Source organism: Phascolarctos cinereus, unplaced genomic scaffold, assembly GCF_003287225.1.
Source record: "Phascolarctos cinereus isolate Bilbo 61053 unplaced genomic scaffold, phaCin_HiC Scaffold_1;HRSCAF=81, whole genome shotgun sequence".
NCBI lineage: Eukaryota > Metazoa > Chordata > Mammalia > Diprotodontia > Phascolarctidae > Phascolarctos > Phascolarctos cinereus.
The window spans coordinates 49672606-49691733 of NW_027555514.1; the positions used below are offsets into that span (position 1 = coordinate 49672606).

Here is a 19128-nt window from a genome sequence, read left to right on the forward strand (position 1 = left end):
CGAAGGTCTTTTTTGGAAGGGGAGTGCTAATAACTGGAAGGAGTCAGGAAAGGTTCTGGGTAGAAAGTAGCACTTGAGATGAGCCTGAAATGGAACCAGGTGTATGTAAGGAAGGGGATGTTCCCAAATCAGGGACAGTATGTCTAAAAGAACAGAGATGATAGTACCAACACTGAAGAGGAGGCTATGTATGGATGATGTCAAATAGGAATGGGTGAGGAAGAAGATGGAAAGACAGTTTCAACTAGACTGTGGAGAGCTTTAAATACTACTAATAGAAGAGTTTGTATTTTATACCTGAGGCAGTAGGGAGCTACTGAGACTTCTTGAGGAGGGGGGTGACACGGCCAGCCACAGGATTTCTGGGGACAAGTAGAACAAATCTAATTTCTCTTTTCCCAATTCCACATGAGAGTCTCCCAAATAACATGGTTTCCCTTTGAGCTAAATGTACCTAATTCTTTGAAATGATCCTTATAAGGCACGAATGAAGTCCTCTCACCATCACAGGACTCTTTTCACTCAATATAACTACCCTAGACACATGTACACATATAAACACACAACAAAATAGTTTTTTTAAAACTGTATTAACATTTATCATCAGTCTCATATCACTCTGGGCTTTAGAGCTCCTGAAAATATTTTCCCCTATTTTACACATATCTTTAAAAAAGAAATCTGAGTTTCATTGATGAGTTCCCTATGTATCCACATTAGTCTTTAGGCAGCAACTCCCCCTTTTCCTTCTCATTAGGGGAAAGGAAAAAATATTTACATAGTGCCTACCATGTGCCAGGTACTGTGCTGAATGCTTTATAAATATTACATTCGTTTGTTTGCATCTTCAGAATTTCATTCTTGAGAACTTCCCATTCCTTTTCGGCCAACTTCTCTGAAGACTCTCAGGCCAGTCGATCCTACCTATCACTTCTTTGAATGCTCTCAAATCTGTTCTTGGATAATCAAGGGCATATACCAGACTTTTAGTTCTCATTTTCTTTTTTTTCACAAATCAATCAATAAACATTTATTAAGCACTTACTATGTGTCAGGCATTTGTGTTAACATAAAGGTACAATCATTTACCCTAAAGCTTCCATCACCTCCTTGTTTGTCAGAATCAGGTCTTTGAAAAAAGAAAAAATACATCTTTAAGTATCACAAATGTCCTATTTGGCAGAGAGCTTCAGCAGATGTCCAGATAGCGGAAATCACTCATCACTTCAATATTATCCCTCCACGACAGTTTTGTGATGTTTCCTTAGTTCCTTGTCAATTTCCTTCCTTTGCACAGGTGGTGACCAATATCACTTCTGTTTTCTCCTCCAATGATCCTTACGTAACATGTTCTGGCAAGAACGTGGGTTCAGGGACTTTATCATATTAGCCTATCTTGACAAAGGAATTCAGAGAACATGAACCCCCACTCAATGCATGACTCTGAATCTTAACATATGATGCTACTCCACCACCTATATTTTGTTCCTTCTGAATATTCCTTTCTCCTGAGTCTCAGTGACAGTATGATATTTGCCTCCTTGCTTTAGGATCTCTGGTTCACCCTGTTAATTCAGCATACTTTATGCACTTGTAAAAGATACCTACTGCCATGCTCTCTTCTATGAAATTACCCACCATAAATTGCCAGGCCTTTTCTCCTGTTCATTGTTATTCTTCACATGTTGTACTTGCTACTTGCTTATGTTACCAAACTTGGCAGACCTACACAGGTATTTTTCAGCCTCTCTCTTCCTTTCCCTTTTTGGTTTAAACTCTTTTTGACTTACTAGATTCTGGGAAAATTATATATGCTTATATGTACAGATGTGTATATGTATATACTCATATGTATGCATGTATGTACATAGGTTTTTTTTAACGAGCCCTACCAAGACATTATCTCTGGCTGGGAGCCCAACATCTATATTCTAGGCCATGGTCCAGAAATCCAATCCCCTTGTCTGACAATTTCTTCTTAACCAGCTGACTTCCAAAATCAGCTTTATGCTTCTGAATCCCCTATCTATCGTCAGTAGTGATGAAAATGCCACCTGTTCCATTAAGGTCCTCATTTTTTTTGCCCATGGCCTAGCAATATTTTCTGAGTTCTTTTTCATGGTATTATTTGTCCCCACCTGAATAAACAGGGGTGGGTAGTAGTAATCGGGTTTGATAAGTCTTGGGAAGACACCTGTGGTTTGGGTCAGGGCAATGAATAGCTATCACGGTGTTCCTCAGTATCAGTGCTCCCAATGAGCTGTCTATTATAAGCGTATTTTCCCTGATGAGACCTATGAATTCACATCATCATTCGTTTTAACACAAGAAGTTTCTTCTTGAGACAGCCCTTCTCCCGTATACATAGAGAGGGTCTTATACGTAACTATTACTTAGTTCCAAACGTTCGGTTGTAAGGCCTTCCCTCTCTGTCACATTCTTCTCTCCTTCTGATAACAAGTTACAATTCCCCCACCTCTCTGCTTTTCCTTTGTTTTTCCCTGCTTTGGAACACCTCTTACATTCTTTCTTGGAATACTTCATTCTCTGGGATAAGCTGAGAAGCAGAAATGCATCTCCCCAGCTTGGGCTTTTGTCATACACTTGCTACTTCCAGAAACATCAGACTACAATCTCTGCCATTTCTTCCTTGTCCTCCCCAGTTGCTTGGAGTGAGTTCCTCAGGCCTGTCTTCTTTCTGGTAGCTCTCTGACCTAACCCTTGCGATTATCACTGTGGCAAATGGCCAGTTCAATACGTGCACAGAGGAGCTCTGGAGTGAGGCTTTATTTATGGCACTGTTTTCTGACAGTAGGGCTATAATATTGGCAATATTGCCAACTGCAATAAAATTGGCAATTAACACATTCCTTTCATGCCCTAAGACAGAACCAGAGGTGGAAGCCTCTGGGAGGAGCTAAGGTCACTGGGCTCTGCACTCCTGAGACTGTTCTCATCCCCACCATTTTCTGCTTTCATGCTAAGCTGATGCTCTTACTCATTAAGCCTCTTGGTCTGAGAACTGTAATCATCACTACCACAGCCTCTGGAAATGGTATGCTAATGGACTACTTTGTTGTTCCACTCACCATCTTTGTGATTTCCCACACCGTAATTCCCTTCCCTGACCACCACTCCTCATTAGAATGTATGCTTCTTTTTTATTAATTTATTTTGATTTATCAACAATCACTTCCATAAGCTTTTGAGTTTTAAATTTTTCTCCCTCTCCTTCCACTCCTCCCTTCCCAAGACGGCTTGCAATCTGATATAGGCTACACATATATGTTCCTATTAAACATATTTTCACATTAGTGATGTTGTAAGGAAGAATTAGAACCAATAAGAGGAACCATCAGAAAGATGAAACAAAACAAAATAGAAGAAAAAAATAGCAAATAGTATGCTTCGATCTGCATTCAAACTCCATACTTCTTTCTTTGGATGTGGATAGCATTTTCCGTCATGAGACCTTTGTTGATGTCTTAGATCCTTGCATTGCTGAGAAGGGCTAAGTCTATCAAAATCAGTCATTGCACAACATGGCTGTTACCATGTACAACGTTCTCCTGGTTCTGCTAACTTCACTCAGCATCAGTCCATATAAGTCTTTTCAGGTTTTTCTGAAGTCTGCCTGCTCATCATTTCTTATAGCACAATAGTATTCCATTACATTCATACACCACAACTTGTTCAGCCATTCCCTAGTTGATGGGCATCCTCTCAATTTCCAATTCTTTGCCACCATAAAAAGAACTGCTATAAATATTTTTGGCCAGGTGGGCCATTTCCATTTTTCCATTTGCATGATCTCTTTGGGATACAGCCCTAGAAATGCTATTGTTGGGTCAAAGGGTATGCACATTTTTATAGCCCTTTGGGCATAGTTTCAAATTGTTCTCCAAAATGGTTGGATCATTTCACAACTCCACCAACAATGCATTAGTGTTCCAATTTTCCCATATCTTCTCCAACATTTATCATTTTCCTGTTTTGTCATGTTGGCCAATGTGATAGGTTTGATGTGGTACCTCAGAGTTGTTTTGATTTGCATTTCTCTAATCAATAATGATTTAGAGCATTTTTCATATGACTATAGATGGCTTTAATTTCATCATCTGAGAACTGCCTGTTCATATCTTTTGACCATTTCTCAATTGGGGAATGACTTGCATTCTTATAAATTTGACTTAATTCTCTATATATTTTAGAAATGGAGCCTTGATCAGAGATACTGGTTGTAAAAATCCTTTCCCAATTTTCTACTTTCCTTCTAATCTTGGTTGCATTGGGTTGCATTGGCTTTGTCTGTGCAAAAACTTTTCAATTTAATATAATCAAAATTATCCATTTTGCATTTTGTAATGTTCTCTATCTCTTGTTTGGTCATGAATTCTTCTGTTTTCCATAAATCTGATAGGTAAACTATTCCTTGCTCTCCCAGTTTGCTTACAGTATCAGCCTTTAAACTTAAATTATGGACCCATTTTTACTTTATTTTGGTGTATGTAATATACCAAATGTAATGTAAGAATGTAAGCTTCTTGAGAGAAAGGCTTGGCTTTTTCATTTGTATCCCTAGTGCTTAGCAAAATGCTAGGCACAAAGTAAGCAGTTAATAAATTCTATTCACTCATTTCTTCATTTAATTACCTAAAGTAATTGTTGTTGTTATTATGATAATTTCTTTTTGCAGTTGAGAAACACCTATCTCCTTGTATCTCTCTAATTGCTTAGCTTCTAAGGGCCCTAAGAATTGGAATATGAAGGATGGGGAGATATATGTTTTCATAGCTGAAAAATTCTAGAGAAAGCCAAGGCTTCCAGAACACATCACTAAATAATTTAGTTAATAAATTAACCTATTTTCTTAAAAAATAAAGAGGCATCTATACTGCAGCATTCTTCAGATGTCTACTTGGTGTCCTGTCGCTGCTAAGAAGACATCTCACAGTTCTATCAGGGAAGGTAATTGCAATGATACATTAAAATATACCCAAAGAATTTTTTCTTTCTGAGTGATGATCTGAATGCGCAAGTTTGCTCTTTTTAATCATTCAACTTAAGAAAATAAGCCAGGCTGCCCAGAAGGAACACCTGTGTTTTCAAATGAAAATCCCCATTGCCTTCCTTGTTACATAATTTCTTGTAATGCTAACAGCTGATGTATTCCACTCCAAAGGATGCAACACAGTAATGGATTATGCGGCCAGAGTTTGAGTATTGTGAATCATTAGGAAATGTGTCCTTCTTTTGGCTTTGAGAAACCAAACCCAGGAATTGTCTATTTCTGTATGCTTGAAATTGACCTTCTAGAATTAATCTAGTACATTGGTAAATGCACCTTTAAGAAGTAATTTTTTCCCTAATGTCAAAGTTACTCTTTGATATTAAGTGCGAGGCTTGAGAAGGCAACCTGTTCTAATGATAAGGATACCTATAGTCTTGTTATTAAGACTAGTTAAAATTAAGCTGTAAAGTCTTTAAAGTCATCTATTTCCTCACAACACCACTGTGAGGTAAATTATCATTATCCCCATTTTAAAGGTGAGGAAACAGCCTGAAAAAAGTTAAGGAAGTGACTTGCTCCGGGACACAAAGTGAATAAGGGTCTGAGGCAGGCTTACTGTTGGCTCTGCCCCTTTCAAATTTCCACAGGTTCAGTTAGCACCTTGTGAGCTGAATGAAACAAACCAAGATCCTACTTTAGGGATATAACTCACTGCAAGCTGAGTTGTGAAGGAGAGAGGGGAAGGGCTTGGATATTACACAGGATAAAGCCTATGACTACTGTCTTATCTCCTGGCATAAATTTCATTTTACAAAGCAATTTTCATAGTATCTATGCCAAGAGGATTGGCAATGATCAGATTTACAGGTACCATCAGAAGCCTAAGCTGAGGAACACAGGCACCATTCAGGTTAGGAAAATCCTTCTTCATCCCCTTGGCCACCCCTCAGGGCTTCAAAAACTGGTTATTCCTTTTTTTTTTTTCTGAGGACAGATTTTAGGACACAGGACAAACTGTTTCTGGCAGAGTGAGACTGAAGGACTCACACTGAGAACCCCAGGCCCAGTCCTGAGTGTTCTTTTGATGAATTCATGCAGCGTCCTTTATGTTAGAGGAGTTTAAAAAATGGAAAAATAATAATGATGACAATGATAATAACAGCTAGCATTTATATAGCATTTCCTATGTTCCAGGCACTGTGCTAAGTGCTTTACAAATATTTCATCTGATCCCCACAACAACCCTAGGAGGTAGGTGCCATTATTATCACCATTTTACATTTGAGGAAACTGAGGCAAACAGAGGGTAAGTGACTTGCCAGAGTTACACAGCTAGTGAGTGTTTGAGGCCAAATTTTAACTCAGGTCTTCTTGACTCCAAGCTCAGCACTCTATCCACTGTATTGCCCAGCTGCCTCAGAAAAATGCTTTTCTGTGTTATATAATAGTCGTGTGAGGAGTCTGAATATTTCACAAAGCAAGTTCAAATGCAAGTGGAATAGTGAATCAGAAAGACATGAGTTCAGATTTCACCATACTTATTTATTTAGCAATGTGTCCCTGGGCAAGTTACCTTATTTCTTTCCGCTTCAATTCCTCATCTATAAAATGGGGCTAATGATAGCACCTTCCTCAAAGGGCTATTATTTCTAAAAATTCATTTATTTAGTTTTAGTTTTCAACATTCACTTCCATAACCTTTTGATCCTCATAGGGTTTTTATAAAGATCAAATAATAAAAAATATATAAAGCACTTTGTAAACCTTAAAGTATTATACGTACAAATGCTAGCAATTATTACATAAGCAGACTACATTATATTAGGACCAACTAATAGTCATCCACTGGCATATTATAGTATATGTTATACTATAATATGCATAAGTATTAATGAGTGACTATGGTCTAACTTGTTTGGGCTCTGTTTACATTGTTTCTTATAGCAAATTCTAATTGAATCTTTTAACCATGTTAATAACTATGTGGTTGTAGCTAATGACAGAAAGTAAATCCCTTTCTTTGTTAAAGTTATCAAAAAGGTGCTCTATCTATGCTAGGAGGAGAGAACCACCATATATCTGGGAGACACAGTATTCGTGCAGAACTTAACTGCCCTCCTCTCCGACTACCGACCTCCCGGGCTTCCTTTAAGTCCCAACTAAAATCCCACCTTCTACAGGAAGCTTTCTGCAACCTCTCTTAATTCCAGTGCTTTCCCTCTGTTAACTTTTTCCTATTTATTATAAGTATACAGCTTGCTTTGTAACTAATTTTTTGTATGTTGTTTCCCCATTAGACCATAAGCTTCTTGAGGGCAGGGACTCTCTTTTGTTTCTTTTTGTATTCCCAAGGCATGGAACAGTGCCTGGAACATAGCAGGCTTTTAATAAATGCTTACTGATTGATTGATTGATTGAAGGCAGCCTTAATGTAATTCATCTTTAAATGTTAATCATTATCATGTTTTAAAAAATGATATTAACCTCATGTATCTAAAATTTCAATCTTGACTCAGGATATTTTAGTTCAATCCAAAAAAAGATTAGCTTAGAAACTACAGCTACAATATAAGTAAATTAATTTTCAATTTTAAAACCGACATATATACTAAATTGAGTAATACTACAAGAGGAAAGCACAATTAATTGCCTTGTTTATCTCCAACAACTGTCTGGAGATATCTGAAGAAGCCTTTAAAAACTTTTCATATTTCTAAAAAAACCTGTATATACTATCCAGTTATTCTTGGTTTTGTCTGGGATTGGGGTTTGAAGTGAAGGGGCAGAGAAATGGATTATAGGCATCTACTTCCTTGACTTTTCCAAACACATCTAATGGGGACCTTGTCTTTGATAAGATAAGGGAGACTCAGGTATGTGCAGTGTGTGATCCTTCCTGCCCTATAGCAGTAGACACCTGCTTTCTCCTGCACCTGCCTCATGAGACTGGTCTCTTGGTTTTCCTCCTACCTTTTCACTTTTTCTCTATCACCTTCAGTGGCTCCTCTTCTTCCTCTCTGCCTCCAGCTCTGACCTCTCCCCTTAGCCCTGGTGTTCCATCTCTATCTGCTGACCTTTCAAAATCATCGCCTTCTCCCTGGAAACCAGCCCTCCTCCTAATTGTCTTCTATGGTGTTTCCAGATTATGGCATTACACCACTCTTCCAGTCAGTTAAACCTGTAACCTGAGTCATCTTTCATCTTTCCCTGTTACTTATTACCAATAAACCAGTTGCCAAATCCTAGTAACCGACTTCTGGAATACAGCTTACTGCCAATCCCTTCCCTTCTCACTTCCTGCCCTTCTAGCTCCGGTCTTCATTACCTCTCACCTAGATTTTTTTAACAGCCTCCTAACTGAGCTCCCTAACTCTGCATTTCCCCTCCACAATCTCTCCTTCACCTACTGCCATTACAGCCACTGTAGTGTATGTTTTATTATAGGTGATTTCTCCTCATCAAAAATCCTCAGTGGCTCTCCACTGCCTACAATATAAAATATAAAAGTCCTTCATTTGGCACTTAAGGCCCTCTAAAACCTTGTTCTGACCCACCTTTTCATTCTTATTTCATACTACTCCCTTCTTTGTTTTAGCCAAACTGGATTACTCACCATCCCTGATCTTGTTTTCTCCTGATAATGCATAAGGCCAAATGGAGGTAATTGAGAACATCTGACTTCTAGTTAGGAGACCTGGCTTCAAATCTGGTCTCACGGACTTAATAGCTGTGTGCTTTTGGGCAAGCCATCCAATCTCCCAAGACCTTTAGTAACATGAGGATAATCATGTCACACTTCTTCCTTCACAATTCTCATGACGAGAGCGTTTTATAAATTGTGCCACAGAAATATGTATTGTCCTGCCACTCTTGCCTTTGGGCATTTCTACATGTCATTTCCCAAGCCTGGGGTGGGCTCTCAATCATACCACTCACTATTCATTAAAATCTTATTTCAAGATCCAACTCAGGAGAGTGAGTTTTAGCTATTGTTAGCCTCAGCTAAATATGCCTTAGACCTTGGAAAAGGCTTTCAATGTGCTCCAATGTTTTCCTACACTTGCTCTAACGAAAGCCTCTAATTAAGAAGGAAGAATAACCTTTTGACTCAGGGTTCTGAACGCTCTCCCTCAAGTAATTAGGGGAGATTGAGGGGGCATGTTACTCTGGGATTTTCTAGTGAAGGTTGATGCATCCCAAACTGACAGAATCATTTTCTGATACAGTTCCCTATGGGTAGATGGTGATTTGGGGCACTGTAATTTTGGGGCTATGCTGGAGCTGAATGCCTTTTTATACCCATCACATGAAGTGAGTTTTTACACCTGTGACATTAAACTAATTTAAAATTAACTTAATGTCTTAGTAAAGGATTTGCAGACCTTTGAGAATAAGTCTGTTAACAAATAAGACACTTTCCATAAAACAAGAACAACAGTGAATTTCATTTGGGGAAATAAGAAATGAGATATGCTGAAGCAAGATTCTATTTCTTGGCTTTTTATTTACAGTTTCAAGTCTATGAAAGTCCTATTATGAAATGCTCTCTGTTTTTGTTTTTTTGCTGAGGCATTTGGGGTTAAGTGACTTGCCCAGAATCACAGGGCTAGGGAGTGTTACTAGCTGTGGTAATTTACAACACATATCCTCACTTTAAGTATTTTCCCTTAAATTTAAGTTTTAAAATTCCTCTACTCAAGTCCTACTCTGATGTCTTCCCACAGCTTCTCTGTGACTGGAGTACAAACTTTGGTGGGTCCTACACCATGTGGAAAGGTTTCTTTCTAGTCAGTTAATAAGCATTTATTAAACACTTACCAAGGGCTGGGTGCTGGGTTAAGCAATAGAGACACCAAAAAAAAAAAAGGGCAAAAAACAGTCCCTGACCTCAGGGATCTCACAGTCTAATGAGGGAGACAACATGAAAACAAATACGTACAAACAAGCTATATGTGGGATAAATTGGAGATAATTATCAAAGGAAGGCACTAGAATTACAGGGGATCTGCAGAAGGCAGGATTTTAGCCGGATATGAAGAAGCCAGGAAGGCTAAGTGGTGGAGATGGAGAGGGAGCATTCAATTTCAATGAAGGTTCAGTGATTATTGGCAGTATGTTTGTCACGTGAGGTTCAGAAAAGGGTTGTGATCTGCACCACAGACACGGATACCCAGCCACACAGACAAAATCATTAATAATCTGAACTAGTGAAGCATTTATAAATTATAAGAATAACATTAAAATACATTATCATAAGAATATCAATTTCTAAAATTTTATAATTGCAAACTATTATAAGAATTTTTCTTTGGTGCAAGATGAAAGGGTTGGACTAGATTGGACTAGAGGACCTCTAAGATCCCTTCTAGCTATAAATCTGTGGTTCTACGAAAATTTCTTAATGGTTCATATACACATACCTAAACTCCTTTTAAAAATTACTTTGGCTCGTTCTATACATAATCTCAAGGGAAGAATAAAATTATACTATAGTTATACTCCACTTAACTGAACCTGACTGGAGGGCTCAATTATCAAATATTCTTTTTTTTTTTTAAAGCAGTCATCTTTTAGGAGAAAAAAAGTCAAATGACCGGAAAACAATATTAGATCTGTCCAAGAGAAGCCACTTTTAGTGTATTTCCTGGGGTTGGTATACATACATTCAGACCAATTTGTTTGTGGAAAGTTCCCCTTCCCCTCCAGGTTAACTGACTTGTCAAAAGTTACAGATATAATAAATAGCAAAGCTGGGATCTGAAATCTTTTCATTCTAAATCTAGTGCTGTGAAAGCATTCCAATACAGGTATAGCTTGCCTAATGTCATTAGTTGATGCTACAAAAGCATGATATTAGGTGAAACAATGTTATGTGGGCCAGTAGGTTTCATAAGAACTGAGAACTTTGGAGATGAGAATGGGGGTGGGAGAATTAGGGACAAAGAAAATAAGAGCTACCTTTTCCATTTTCCAGTAGAGATTAAAGTTGGGAGGAAATAAGGGTGTCAGATGTCAGATGGAGACAGTTCTGAGCTGGCAGGGATAGCTGAATAGGAAAGAGTAGAGAGAAAACTAGGAACCATCCTGTCTGTACTGGCTGAGCAACTAGGGATGCGTGAGGGAAGCCGGCAGGGCTTAATCCATCTTAGATGGAGGCTACATCTGGCAGTGTATAGCAGGTAAGCGGCACGGAGAAGCAGAAAGTAGGTCCCCAAGTTGAGCCTAGGGGGTGACTGGCACCTCTCACACTGGTGAGTATCTCAGATTCCTCACCTGTAAAATGAGGTCCAGCTCTAAACCTTCCAATCCATGATCCTAACCTTGTCTGACGGGGCTGGGATGGGATGAGGCAGGAAGCACGTTAGGATAGAATGTGGTTATTATGACAAAGCTGAAAGACATTGCAAGATCTAATGGAAAGCAAGCTGGACTTGGGTTCTACTGGAGACCTGAGTTTAAATCGTGCCTCCTATGCTTACTAGTTTTATAAGCTTCATGCAAGTCATACTACCTCCACAATATTCTGTTTTCTTATCTGCAAAATGGGGATAATAATCCTTATACTATCCATCTCCCAGGATTATTGTGGAGGAAGTTCTATGTAGATCTGCGTTATTATTATGACACCGATTGGAATAACACTCTAATAATAATGATGATAGTTAACATTTATATAGTACTTCAAGGTTTTCAAAGTGCTTTATGTGTAATAATTCCTTGGATCTTCACAACAACCCAGTAAAGGGAGGTATTATTATTTTCTCTACCTTCCAGTTGTAGAAATTGAGGCTGAGGTTAAGTGACTCAACCAAACTCCTCCCCCCCCCGCCCCGCCCCAGCTACTGTTTGAATCAGGATTCTAACTCAGCTTTTTCTGACTGCAAGTCTAATGCTCTATTCACTCTGGCACCTGACACTTTATGCACAGTACATCTGTATATTTTAAAGAGACTCTCGTTATGAAGCAGAGTTACACAGAAAGCTCTCTGGCTAAGCTAGACTTAACCAGAAAAGTTAACACTGTTCCCCAAGAGCTCCAGTTAAAGGCTTTATTGTACTTTCAACAGATTAAAAAAATCAAAACCAAAACAACTCATTCTCCTTTCGTGTGTATGCAAGATTACCCAGAATTGCTTTTTGCCCCTCATGAAGCGGGGAGAAGCAGAGGATCATTCCCTCTCCTATTCCACAGGGTCTGAGATAAAGCAATGGGTGCTGGATCCCCACATAGACAGAAGTGCTGCAGACAGCTTCTCTGAAGAGGAGAAACTGGCATCGGCAGCTAGGGAAGCATGAGTTTTTCCTCTGTGGCAGAAGCCTGCCTTCTCCTAGGCCATTCTTCCCAGGCCTCGCCTGTTAGCTGCTCAGCGTCTGGGCGACTCTCTGAGTCTATAGGGTGCAGAGAGAAGTCCAACTGCACTGGTAAAGGGAGCTTCCCCATATGGGAATTCCCAATACCAATTAAACCAGAGGTCCAGTCTCTCCCCCTTATTTATATAACACTTTATTGGTTAACACACAGCATCCTATTTGATCCTCACAGGGCTGCTGTGAGTTGAGTATTTCAAGTATTACTGGCTCCATTTCATGGATGAGTAAATGAAGCTTGGAGGGGATAAGTGACTTGCCCAGGTGACACATATAAATAATGAATTGGCAAGATTCACATTAAGGTACTGACTGCAGTTCCAATACTTTTTACGACTGCACAGCCTACTTAGATCTCTGCACCTATCATGTTTTACAAGCGCCCACTAAGTGAGCCAGATTAAGCTTGTAATGAGCTTTAGAATAAGCCTTTGTCTCACCAGCTAAGTCCTGCCTCTGTCTAGACTTTGCTGCTTTACATTCCAACATGGCATTACTGAATACTCTTGGACACAGAGATGGTGTACTAGCATCAGTGTTTTCAGAAACTACAGTCAGACTTCAGAACTTACACTACCTAGGACATTACTTAGTAGGTGACATTCCACCTCCACTGCTATATAGACAATTTTATCTTCTTTTGCTATTTTACAAAGGTCAGCATTCAAACAGGTCCTTATGGAATTTCTTCAATCAATGTCTTTTGGTCTCCAATTAACCACGCGCAAGTGTCAGCTTATGCAGAGTTGGCTTGCATGAAACATAACCTCAATGCTCCAGGGAATACTAAAAATATAATTCCTAGGTAATGCTGATGGTTATTACCTTCACATCCCATCTACAGTAAATCTCAAATCCCATACCATATGTTAGATGTGACCACTGATCTATAGAGATGAGCTCTCTCTAAAAAGAAAATACAAAGTTGATGTCACATGATCTGATGGCTACTCCAGTGTCTTCTAGGTTTTCTAAAATTGGTGTTTGACTCATTATCTATCTAGATAACTGAGAATGAATTAAGAAGATTAAATAATTCAATTAAGTTTCAACTCTATGTCATTTATTTTGAATTTAATTATCTATAGTCATGTGTTATCTCCCCGCTCCAGAAGAATGTAAGTTCTTTGAGGATAGGAACTGCCATTTTTAGTTTTGCTCCCCTAGTGCCTAGCACAATGCCTTACTCGTAGCAGAAGCTGAATGTATGCTTGTTAAATGGAAATGATTGCCCCATAAAGGTCTATGGTTTCTTGAAGAGTTCCATATCTGTTGGTTCCTGTCCATGGTTGGGTTTCCTCCATTTGTACACCCCCCTCATTGCATCCTCCCAACTCTCAATTTATTAGACTATGTTTTTTTCCTTTTACAGCTAAACACCCAGGAAAAAAATAACTACTCTTATTGCCTCTACTTTCACACTTTCCACTCAATTCTCAACCCCTAGTGATCTGACTTCACTCCTTACCATCCAATTGAAACTACTTCAGCCAAGGTTACTAGTGATCTCTTAACTGCTAAACCAAAGGGCCTTTCGGCTCAACTGATCACTGTCTTGTCTCAGACACTTCCTCTTTCCTCCACTTTTGAGACACTTACTTTTTGGTTCTCTTTCAGTATGATTACTCCCTGGTCTCCTTTGCTGGGCAGCTAGGTGGGGCAGTGGATGGAGCGCGGGTCTGGAGTCAGGAAGACTTGAGTTCAAATCCAACCCAGGGTTGTCATCAGAATCAAATGAGATAATATTTGTAAAGCACTTAGCAAAGTACTTGGCACACTGTTGTTATTCAGTCATGTCCGACTCTTCATGACCCCATGTACCATACTGTCTATGGGGTTTTCTTGGCAAAGACACTGGAATAGTTTGCCTTCATCTTCTCCAGGGGGTTAAGGCAAATGGAGGTTAAATGGTTTGCCCAAGATCACACAGCTAGCTCTAAGGCAGGATTTGAACTCAGGTCTTCCTCCAAACCCAGCATTCTCTCCACTAAGTCATCTAGCTGCCCCTCCTAGCACACAGCAGGTGCTTAATAAATGCTCATTCCCTTTCTCCTTCTTCTTCATGATACATGTCTCACCATCCAAGCAGGGGAGTGTCCTGGGCTCTTTTTCCTCTTTATATTCTTTCTCTTGGTGATCTTATCAGTTTCTACACATTCAGTTATCACCTCTATGGAAACAACTCCTACCTCAATATATCCAGCACCAATCCCTCTTGAGTTCCAGCCCACTTCACCAGCTGTCTGCTGGATATCTCCACGTGGATGTCTTAGACCTGTCTTAAACAAAACATATTTGACATTAACTCATCTTCTCTACTTCTCCCTCCAAAGCTTTCCCTCCTCCAAATTCCTCTATTTATGTCGACTAAGTTTGCAATCTCATTGTCATCCTTAACTTTTCATTCCACATCCAATCAGTTGTCATGTTTTGTTAATTCACCTTTTATGACATATCTCCCATTCAACGTCTTCCTCACGCTCACGTAGTTCCTACTTTAGTCCCCATCCTCATTACCTCTAACATGAATAACTGTGGTAGTCTCCTGTCCAGACTCTAGACTTATAGTCTCTCCCCTCTCCAAATATATCTTCTCCAGAGCTAGCAAAATAATCTTGCTAAAGTGCTGGTCTGACAACATCATTCCCCTGCTCAAGAATAATTAGGGATTCCTTACTGCATTAGATACAGACTCCTCCATTTGGCATTTGAAGTTCCTCACAGTTTGTCTTCAGCCTACCTTTCTATACTTAGTCCATACTCTTCCCTCTCCCAGTCTCCTCTCTAGCCAAAGAGCTTGTTATCCTTCTCCTAACTCAGCATTTCATCTGAGGCAGTATGGTACAGTGGCTGGAGAACTGGGCACATAGTTAGGAAGACCTGGCCTCAAATACCATCTCTACTTCTTTCTGCCTCTGTGACCTCGGGCAAGTCACTTTCCTCCACTGTTAAATGAAAGGGTTGTACTAGATGCCTTAAGCACCTGGCTCGAATATATGATCCTGAGTGATTTCCTACCTCTGCACCTTTTACAAGCTCAAATGTTACTTCCTCTTTACCTCTATTATAGCTGCTATTTCAAGTCTTTTCTGATGCCCCTCATTGTTAGTGTGCTATACCTCCTCAAATGATACTTTATTTACCTATCTGTTTAAATGTTATATTCCCCAAGTAGAATGTAAGCTCCGTGAGGGCAGGACCCAGGGACCACTGTTTTGGTTTTGTATCCCCAGGGCCCAGCATGGTGCCTTATACATAGAGGTACCTTAGTGAGTGCTTGCCAAATTGAACTGAATTCTGTTTGGGGGTTCTTTTTCACTTTCTAAGGGTAGCTTGTCAGTTTGTAGCGTTTCAAAAGGTGATCTATAATTTTTCCCTTGCATGTGAGCTTCTAGGACAGCAAATAATTGGCTCTTTTTGGACCAGACCTTGTGGTTTTTTTCTGTATAAGGAATGCCTGGTCAGGAAATTCCTCAACCAATACAGACAGGCCTCTTCTCTGCACCTTGTAGAGTGGCCAAGGAATTGGCTAGTCTGAAGAGGTGAGTGATTGAAGAGCTTTTATGCATGTGAGAATTTTAGATTTGTAAATAATCCTGGAGATTATCCAGCAGAATCCTTTCATTTTACAGATGACATGTGAAGGCCTCAGCAGGTACTGAAGAGTACACAACTAATGGCTGAGTCGGGTCTTGAACCCAGGACTCCTGACTCCCAGGCTAGGCCTCTTTCCACTCTTTCCACACCAAGTTACCTCCCAGGACACACAGAAAATGTGTCAGAGCTCACTCTTCCATGTTCTTTGTCTTATCCCACCCCCCATCTCTCCAGCTTCTCCCGAGTTCTCCTATTACTTACTTTTATTTTATCTGAGCCAAAGGACTTTCAGTATTAACAAACAAGGCAACTCAGTCAATCATTTGCCACAAGGGCATTTCCTATGCTATAAGACCCTCCTGTGCCATTATCCATCCATTCCCAAGATTATAACATTGTTCCTACAGTGCTAACTGCCCTATGTAATATTATTTTGCCTAACCATGAGTTTTCAAAGAACAAATTGACATCCTAAGTGAGGGTATGTCTGTGGCATGTTGAAATCCTCATTTCTGAGTTGAAACGACTTTTTAAAAACTGGACCTGTGACATCATCACTGTGGGGAGCTGCTTCTACCAATGGAGAATGGCATGAGCTCTTCCATTTAGAGCCTGAGAATTCCCCAGGGCAACCCAAGTCTTCATCACTCTAAGGCTAGCTCTCCACCCACTACCCCAGTGATCTATACAGATAAAAAGCAAAGAGCAAATAAACTTTCCCATTTATTTCCATCCAGCCCACCTGTAACATTTACATTGCATAAACTTATCATGGCTCGATTATAATTCTCTCTCCTTCCTCCCTTTTAGGAATTAGATATCGCCTTTGGCTAAAAGGTGGGAGAAACATGTAGAAACACAAATAGTGTCTGATTTGGAACATCTTAAATTGCTAAAGAGTCTGCAAAATAATAACAATAGCTAACATTTATAAAGGTTTGCAAAACATTTTAAATATATTATTTCATTTAATGCTCATAACCACCCTGTGAGGTGGGTGGTATTATTATCCCCATTTCGCAAACGAGAAAACGTAGTTACTTGCCCAGGGTCACACAAACCAGCAAGCCCTCTGAGGGATGATTCTGATTCAAGTCCTTTACTAGACTTCAAGTCTACAGCTTCTAGCCACGAGGTCACAAAGCAGCAAAAGACTTATGCTGGTTACTCCTCTTTGGATTATAGGGCCTAGGACTGGAAGGGACCTCAAAGACCGTTTAGTCCAACCCCCTCATCTGAAAGATGAAGACGCTGATGATAAGAGAACTGAAGTGACTTGCCTAAAATCACATAGCTAACCGGTGCCTCCGGTAGGCTTTGAATGCAGGGCCTCTGACTGACTCCAGGTGCAGTGTTCTTTCCACAGTTATGGTCAGAGACCACAAATAGAGGTTTGGGGGAAGTATACACATAACCAATGGAGGAAGAAAAAATGAAGGAAGATGAAGGTCAATAGAATGAAATGGAAAGAAGGGTGGGGAAAAAACCTCACAAAGTTGACTTGTTCCTAAAAGTTGAATTCAACCATTTATTCAGTTTTTTTCACATAGAGGGATATTAAAGAATTATTCTCTAGCACATTTTCCCCATTCTTCAGAGTTCTTTAGCATCGTTCTTAACCATGTCCTAGAAGTTTTCCAAACAGGAACTAAGGAGCCAAGGGAGTAAAAACTGCCCCCAATTTCTATTTCCCCATGGAATCCGAAGAGATAATAAGGAGCGGCCTCCAGAAAAGACTTTCTTTTTCTGCTCTATTTTAAGGGCATAATTTGCAAGAAGCCCAGGATTAGCCTGAATACAGAGCTCAAAGATAATTTAGGGCAGTCAGGGCAGAGGCTGGCCATTGATTTCATAACACAAGACGGCATAAAGGCCATTCTCACATTACCGGATAAACAGACAAAATATTTACTAGAATACTTACTTGTTTTCAAAGCACTTCCAGTGATCTCCCGAAGAACGGAGCTTTACCCAAAAAGTAGTACAGTATTTATCATGCAGGCGAATGAAACCTGTACGTCCGGGACGGTGGGGGTGCACTTCACTGGGTGATTTCTCTCCGGGGGTCCTCTAGGTCGGAGAGGAGTAGGATGGGAACTCCCTCCTCCCCTCCCGCAAATGAACCAGGAAATCAGTGTCCCCGCTCCTTCCCCAGGAGTGGAAGCAAGGACAGGGTAGGTGTACTCTCTTCCCCCAGGCGCAGTGGCAGCGGCGGAGGCGGGAGGTCGTGCTGCATCTCACTCCTCCTCCTCTTCCTCCTCCTCCTCCTCTTCTTCCTCCTCCCCCTCTGCTGCTGCTGCTGCTACTGCAGCTCAGGCTCCTCCCCCGGGTGCTCTGCCTCCCGGTGGGTGCACCTGGCCGGCTGGGGCCTACCGCCCGCTTGTAGCCAGGTGGCTGCCCGGCCTGGCTCTTGCAGTGTCTTGGCTCCTTCCCCTTCCTCCGGCCAGATCGCAGTGCGCGGAGCGGAGGAGGGTCAGAGGCGGAACAGGGCGAGCTGGAGCTGGAGGGAGGTCGGGGATGGAGACGGAGATGGAGGTGGGCAGGGGAGGGGGGCCGCGCTCCTCCACGCAGCGGCGGGGCTGCGCAGCCCACGGGGACGGCGGCCGCTGCGCTGGACGAGGCTGTGCGTGGCAGGGGGAGGGAGACGGGGACCTTTCGTCCGTCAGTCCATCCGTCGGTCAGTCCGTCCTCAGGAGGCGAGGCGCGGGGAAGCGCGCTGGCTGGGGCAGATGCCTGTGCAGAGCAGCTCGGAGCTGCCATCTAAAGCCCGCGTCGCCGGAGAGACTCCCGGGCCCAAGGAGGGTGTACCCCGGGTCCCTTGGAAAGCTGCGCTTTCCTCTGCCCTGCCTGGCTCTCAGACGTGCGGTTTCTCCTTGCAGCCTTCCTCGATTGTTTTGTTATAATTCGCACCTTCTCACTTCATTCTTATCCTCCATCCTCCCGCTTCCCCTGTCACCATGCCCCTCCAGGCTTGCGCCCTCCCATCCTCCCAGCCCAGCCCCGGCCTGCTCTTTGCCCTATTGCGTCTTCCTAGCTAATGGTCAAGAACTCCTGCTCGGCCAGGGGGTTCCCCAAGCTGGCAGCACAGCACAGCTCAAGAGTAGCATCCCTGCGATATGACCTTGACTCCAGCTCTTGTGTGAGCGCTTTGA

The 19128-nt window shown here is 41.2% G+C and overlaps 1 protein-coding gene across 1 annotated transcript in view; it reads right to left on the reverse strand.

Moving 5' to 3' along the window:
• Nucleotides 1–18899, reverse strand: part of STEAP2 (STEAP2 metalloreductase) — a 41519-nt gene extending 22620 nt beyond the window's left edge. The window contains 2 exon segments of the mRNA XM_078151811.1: nucleotides 14569–14658; nucleotides 17901–18899. The gene's annotated coding sequence lies outside the window, so the exon portion shown is untranslated.
• Between the last annotated feature and the right edge of the window lie 229 nt (nucleotides 18900–19128).